This window comes from Ixodes scapularis, unplaced genomic scaffold (assembly GCF_016920785.2).
Source record: "Ixodes scapularis isolate PalLabHiFi unplaced genomic scaffold, ASM1692078v2 PGA_scaffold2__306_contigs__length_199485367, whole genome shotgun sequence".
Taxonomy (NCBI): Eukaryota; Metazoa; Arthropoda; class Arachnida; order Ixodida; family Ixodidae; genus Ixodes; species Ixodes scapularis.
Window position 1 is genome coordinate 123,423,509 of NW_024609857.1, and position 7,489 is coordinate 123,430,997.

The 7,489-nt window shown below is 51.9% G+C and overlaps 1 pseudogene; it reads left to right on the forward strand.

The window, feature by feature from the left end:
- The first annotated feature begins 205 nt into the window (after nucleotides 1–205).
- On the forward strand, nucleotides 206–848 carry LOC121836595 (annotated as a pseudogene).
- Nucleotides 849–7,489: the final 6,641 nt, after the last annotated feature.

A 7,489-nucleotide genomic window follows, 5' to 3' on the forward strand; every position in this document is an offset into this window, starting at 1 on the left:
TTTTTGTAGAGTGTACACCCCAATAAAAGTTTGTATCACCGGCAACACCACCGCAGAACCAACTTTCGTACCTTCCACCGTCCAAAAGACTATGGAGTTGGGAAAGAAAGAAGCTTGCAACATATGAGTGACTTCAGAAAACCCTCAGAGTGAAACTAGCCGAATCTGCTCTCCAGCACAGGATGGAGCCGCGCAGGTTAGAGCAATGGTCGCACCAGATCACGGCTACATTCTGACATCAGAACAAGACTGTGATGTGTGCTACTTGTGCGGGTACCTCGTGCATTCTTTCCTAAAACACGAGAAGTGTGCTGCAAGCAGTGAGAGGATATTCATTCTTCAAATGTGCAGTGCCCGGAGGCACTCCTCACACTCGAGAAAGAGCTTAAGCAGGGAAGCCTCAAGTCGCCATCCTGGGAACTGTTTAACATGTGTCGAATGTTGAGCGAGAGGTTTCATCCATGCTAGAGGAAAATGGCCTTCATGTGGACAGTTTCTGGGATATTTCTGAGACGAACAAGGACTGTAATGTGCCAAGTGTTGGCTGGCCTGCACAGGAGGACTTTCTGAGTGCTGAACTACTGCAGTCTTACATTGTATTGCGTTTGCATTTCGCAGCAAAAGACGCGTGCAAAAAGCTATGTATTTCCCAAAATGTTGCCACAGTGAGAAAAAAAAAGCAAATTTACTGTGATGTGTTTTTGTGCAGCCTGACAATGGCCATTCTGTTTCTATTTTTTTTCATACATTTAGAAAGTCTTTGCTCCTTCATAAATTATATTCTGAACAAAAAAAATGCATTGAAAATCGATGAAATGCCTGCCATCGCCTCCTTCCATAAGCGTTAAAGGTCGTTCAGTATGTAAACTACTTCCACGAACGCTTCTGACTCAGTATGTAGTACCCCTTGTGTCTGGAAACACATGATTTTAGTATGACAATAGACATTTGGGACAAGATTAGCTTATTATTCTTTAGTAGCAATCTATTTTATGCTATACGGACGCGCGAGCAGTGAATTCCGTTATTTGACCGATGCTTTCAGGCGTGCCCAGAGAAAATAAGCTAAAACAAAGGATAGCTGCACTTCACAGCAAGAAAATATTGTGTAATATAGTGAAATTATACTTTTTGCTTTGAAGCGCACATTCTCTTTAAATATTCATTCATAGGTAACAATTCGCTTTACAAGTCGTACGGCAGCTTGGTTGGCAGCGTGGCAACGCCTTTCGGAGCAGGAGGCTAGCAGGCGACGCGCTAGGGACCGGTCTTATTGGAACCGCAGCGCCACCGCTACACCGGCTACTGCGGGGCGCGTTCCGTTGCCATGGTGCGCTCTCGGCCGCTGGAGCATCGTTTTTCGCGCGCATATTTTTATTTCGTGTTATGTGAAGTTACAAATATAGTGGTGCAGTAATGCCGATGTGCGTGAAGTTTGGTTGCCGTAGCAGAAGCAAGTCCTCTGCAAAGGTCAGTAACACAACCTCAAATATATGGCTGCATTTTTTTGCGGAAAATGATAACCCACAGTTTGAGTGCACAAAACAACTCCTGTACAAGAAACACCAGACCCTAGTGAAAAAGCCATTTGTATGAAAAATTTCTTGTGTCCAATAAACGCATATGAATCATACAAGATATATAAGAACATAAGAACCATTAAAAAACTTATAAGAAACTTCTCATTAATTTCTTATATGGTTCTTATATAGTTTTTATATGATTCTTACAAGCTCTTATATATCTTGTATGATTCATATGTGTTTATTGGACACAGAAATTTCTCATACAAATGAGATTTTTCAATAGGGGAGCTCCTCGCTTGCTCGCATACACCGGAAAGATTTGAAGAACCTCGAAACAACCATGTCTGTGGTCGTCGTTACATTTGCGGTAAAGAATATACGTATGTGCCATCCGTAATACATGAATTGCTGAAACCTCACGTTCATACTCTGTGCGCCCTGCCACAGCGGCTAAGGTAGCTTTACAGTACCTGGTAATGTCACGTTGCAGCCACTGATAAACTTCCTACTAGCTAGGTTACAGACACTGAGCTGCTGGTGCTCTCCGCGTTTTTCCTCGTCACCAAGTTTCCTCTCTGTGGTGTTCGTAGCCCCTTGTGTTGATAGTGTTTGAGTGGCGGCGCAAGTTTGTACAGCTCAGAGGCTAAAACTTTTAATGCCACAATACAGCCACATGTTTTAATGGGCAAACCCTCGACTCTCATCGACTCTCACGGTGATACGAACACCGACAGGGTGCCCACCCGGCGAGGGGAGAGTCCGCCACCAACGAAGCCATGACCGGCTAGCACCGAACATATTCCCCCACACCACGGTCCACCCCACCGCTCGCAACTTCGAAAATGATAAGAGCGAACGAGGGGGGAACAAAAGTCCACTTCGAAGAAAAGTTCGGGGACATCTTGTTCTGAGTCAGCAAGGCGCGCGGCTAGCTGGACTTTGCTTGTGGGCGAAGTCAAGGAAATCACAGGCGAGTTTGGCGGGTCCATGCTTCTTTTTTTGCTGCCTGAACTCGTAATGCTCGTGATGCGTGTGAACATCCCGGATAAAAATGTTCACAGTGCCAAAATGGCAAATTTTGGCTTTGGATCGTCGATTAAAGTGGATTTTGGATTGTAAAACAGGGCTGCCAAACGCAAGTCTCAAAAGATCACGCGTGATCGCCGAGAAACCGCCAACCGCCTCTTGGTGTGTCTGAACGGGGTCGCTCGCGAACCGCATTCGCAACCGCTTCGCGAACGTGCATCCGCTTCCGGTGTGAATCCGCCATTAGTGTCACCAGTGGCATAGGCAGGGGGGGGGGGTGGGGGGTTCGGGGGCCATTTTTAAGCAGATCGAGGTGTCTGACACAGGTCCCACAGCTGTTCCTTGCGGAACAAGGAATCCCAAAATTGTTCCTCCGGGACTGCCCTATGATGTCCCTGGGAACCCTTTTTGGACTACGCAGGAAGCTTGCAGTCTCATTTGGGACATAAAAAGGCAAAATGTGGGATGTCCCATTTATCCCATGGGAGATCCTGGGGATGTTTTGTGTTTTCTGGGTATCAATGAAATAGTCGAGAGTATCTGAATTTGCCAGGTCAGCAGGCAACCTGTTCCATTCACCAATTGATCTAGGAAAATAAAATTTGAATGTCTCCAGTCGAACTTGGTACGTCTTTTACACAGTGCATTGGTGCAGTCGAACTTGATACTTGATACTGCGCAATGCACAGTGTAAAAGACGAATGTATAAGCTACTGCTGGACGCTCCGCTTAGTTCTGCTGCGAAGTTTGGAAAGCGCAAGTTTCACGACACGAGTACTAGCGCTATACCGCGGAAGTCTTTGTGTATTGCTGGGTTACAGCAGCAACTAGTGCACCGCTACCATTATACAAGCGTTCGATTTTCACAACTCTTGCGTACGCTTGGCGTGCTTGGCATTTCCGCATTATCGCTGGGTCTAATATGTTTTCCCCAATCAGTTACAGTACAACCGTGCTGTTACAGGAAAGTGTCACTAGCTATCATATGCATTGGTTGCAGGTACCGGATACAACTTTTGACGAGTACATAGGACACGCCCCTGGAGATGAGCTTGCAGACATGGCAAAAGTTATTGTTCATCATGTTCCAGGCACGTCGTCAAAAGAACCTTGTTCATCTCGATCTCAGGCATTTATTTTATAACTGGTTCAATGACATGTAATGTTTTTAAGTGGTTCATTATAGCTCTCAATTGCTTAGTAAGCACTTACTAAATCTCTAAGAAAAATTAGTGTGGTGTGTGAATCAGCAATAGCTTTTCCTAGGCTTAGGAGATGCCGTCACATGCCACAGACGAGGTAGTATCAGATCCTCCAAACGATGTACCATCAGATGCTACAGGCGATGCTTCTTGATGGCAAGGAGCCTGCTCGAATGTCAGCGCCATGGAACTGCAAGTGCATTTCGATTGCTTGACCGAGCATTATGTTTTATTTTTCCATGTGGAGTCTCCATTATGGGTATATTGGTTTCAGTGTATATTAATGGGAAAAACAGTCAGTTGGGCCACAAAGTAAACTTTTTGAAGTGAAATTTAGGGGTTAAATGTGAGGAGATAAAAGAAATGAAGGCTGTTTGATACTTTATACCCATGTTACGGATTAAAAAAAAACGGAGACTGGATTCTTAAAAAACATGCTTTTCGTGTAATACTCGCCAAAATGAGGCGCTGGAGAAAACCAGCTCTCTGCATCAAGTCCTTATTTCGAACTCCTTTTGTTCATGTTCCACCCATTGAAGAGTACTGGGAAAAGGCCTAAACATGCCCCTCGTACCACTCGACCACTGTGTTCTTCCACAGCGTAAAGTCGTCTCTACTTCCATCACCATCACCATGGCAATGATCATTGGATGGATGGAAGGACGCACGGTATAAACCCTGAAGCTAGCAAGAGCTGACGCCATTCCCCGGACGTCTGCTCAGTGAAAACCAAATGCGGTGTCCCTGTCACCCATGCAAACGACTTTCAGGTAGTCTGCAGCTCTACATGCGCGTAAACCTATGGGGTTGCAACCCGTCCACCTCACAGGCATGTATATCACGGCAAAAAGTAGTTTCCACAAAATTTCTAACCATCTAAAGCAAAATACTTTGCCCAGCTATGCATGGGAGTGGGAGTAATTGCAGATCAAATTACACGAAGGGAATCTGGGCTCCTGTTGACTGATTCTGGCTTTTTTGCAATGAGCAAACCAAAGCAACGTTTACGTTTCCATGTGGAACCAGACTTCTGCCTAGCATTGTTGAAATTTCACTAATCGCAGAGATATTGCAGGTGTCCCTGTTGCACTAATGATCATGCCTATTTTTCAGTGCTGGGAAAGCATGATTTACTGCTGTGACAAGTTAGTGGCGCCCCCCTCCAGTCCGCCCGTCTGCGGCCGCCTGGCTCGGCGGGCAACATTGTTCACCTCACCGAATACACACCGTTGAGCACACGCTGCTCCGGTCAGTCATCGTCCACCCTCAACCAGGCTGCGTGTCGTCTCTCCTCGGCGGGTGCTTCGGCCCCCTTCGTCCACGTTCGAGAAAGATCGTGACACTGGCGACGAGGAACCGTGGCACTGGAGGCCACCAACGTGCACGGTTCGGCCCACGCCGCCGAGAGAGTCGCAACACCGCGCCCCGCTCCTGTCGCCATGCCGCTGTACGGGAGGCTCGAGCCGTTCGAGGGAGATGGGTCCGCCTGGCCGGTCTACGAAGAACAAGTCCACGTGTTCTTCCGGGCGAACGACACGCCGGAGGAGAAACAACGGGACATCTTCCTGGCCAGCTGCGGGACCCGCGTCTTCAGCCTCCTGCTCGACCTCCTCAAGCCGGCCACGCCGCACGTCAAAACGCTGGGTGAGCTGCTCGCCACGCTGCGCTCGCACTTCAGCCCGGCGCCGTCCACGCTTATGGAGCGGTTCCGCTTCAACAACCGGAGCCGCCAGGACGGGGAGACCCTCGGGCAGTTCGTCGCTGCGCTACGAGGGTTAGCGAGCACCTGCGCCTTCGGCGACCAGTTGGACTCGCTACTCCGGGACCGGTTCGTCTGCGGCATCAACAACCCTGCCATGCAGACGCGACTCCTGGAGCTCCCCGACCCCTCGCTGGACGACGCAGTGAAGGCAGCGCTGGCAATGGAAGCAGCAGCGAAGGACGCCAGCGAGATAGCGCGTGCGGCCGGCTCACCGTCGACGGAAGCGGCGGTGCACAAGATGGCGACAAGGAGCGGTGCCTGCAGCCGCTGCGGTGCTGCCCACTCCCCCTCACAGTGCCAGTTCATCCAAGCACAATGCTTCACGTGCGGGAGAACTGGGCACCTCGCACGTGTCTGCCGAGGGGGAAGGACGAGCGGCGGCCAGCAGCAGCAGCAGCAGCAGCCTGGTTCAAGCCCGGGTTCCAGCCAAGCCCGCGGCCAGGGTGGTCGTCGCAAGAAAACGCGGCGGGGACGAGCGGCACCAGGCCCGGGTTCGTCGTCAGCTAGGGTCCACGTCGTGGCCGACGAGCCGCAGATCTTCGACGTGTGGCATTTGAATAAACTTTCGTCTGTGCCACCTTACTTGGTGTCTGTTCAGATCTGCGGCCACCCCATCACCATGGAGCTGGACACGGGGGCCAGCGTGTCGGTCATGCCCGGGAAGCTGTTCAAGCGGACCTTCCCCGGCGTGTCCATCGAGGCGTCTGACGTCATGCTGCGCAGCTACTCCGGGCAGCTATCCCAGGTCCAGGGTCGGGCCCAAGTCAGCGTTCGCCTTGGCGACAGGGAGGCAATCCTTCCCCTTTACCTAACCAAGGGGTCGTCGCCGACGCTGCTGGGCCGGAACTGGATTCACTCGCTGGGTGTTCGGCTGCCGGAGTACCAAGAAGCTGCGCTGCACGTGGTGAAGGACGTCCCGAACCTCCTGACCGACTTCCAGTCCCTGTTCCAGCCGGGGGTGGGCACCTTCGCCGGCACGACGGTCGGCATCCACGTTCCCGAGGGCCCGGCCTCGGTTCTTCAAGCCGCGTCCGCTGCCGTTCGCCCTGAAGGACAGGGTCACCCAGGAGCTGCAACGGCTGCAGCGAGAGGGAATCCTGGTGCCCGTCAAGTCTTCCGAGTGGGCTGCACCGATAGTTCCAGTCCTCAAGCGAGACGGCCGCGTCAGGATCTGCGGGGACTTCAAGGTCACCATCAACCCCGTCGCTACCGTCGAGAAGTACCCGCTGCCTCGGGTAGAAGATCTCTGGTCGGCTCTGTCCGGGGGACAGAAGTTCACCAAGCTCGACCTCCGAGATGCCTACCAGCAGCTGGTGCTCCAGGATGCCGCCCGGAAGTATGTCACCATTTCGACTACCATGGGACTCTTCCAGTACACACGCCTACCGTTCGGCGTGGCCTCAGCCCCAGCCATCTTCCAGAGAGAGATGGACAACCTCTTCAGGGGCATGAGGCACGTGGCGGTGTACTTGGACGACATCCTGGTTACCGGTACCGACGACGGGGACCACCTGCAGAACCTGCGCAAAGTCCTGACACGACTACAGGACGCCGGTCTCAAGCTGAGGCTGGACAAGTGCGTGTTCCTGACCCCCAGCGTGGAGTATCTGGGACACATCATCTCCCAGGCTGGCCTGGCCCCGGCTCCTCGCAAGATTGAGGCCGTGCTCAAGGCGCCGAAGCCCAAGAGCAAGAAGGAGCTTCAGAGCTACCTCGGCCTCATCAACTTCTACAGGAGGTTCCTGCCCAACCTGTCGACGCATCTGGAGCCGCTGCATCGCCTGCTTCGTGACGGGCAGCAGTGGGCCTGGAAGAAGGAGCAGGACTTGGCCTTCCAGCGCAGCAAGGAGCTCGTTGTTAAGGCTCCAGTGCTGGCGCACTTCGATCCGGCCAAGCCTGTAGTCCTCACCGTGGATGCGTCGCCGTACGGGGTAGGAGCCGTCCTGTCGCACCGGGGTCAGGATGGTCAGGAG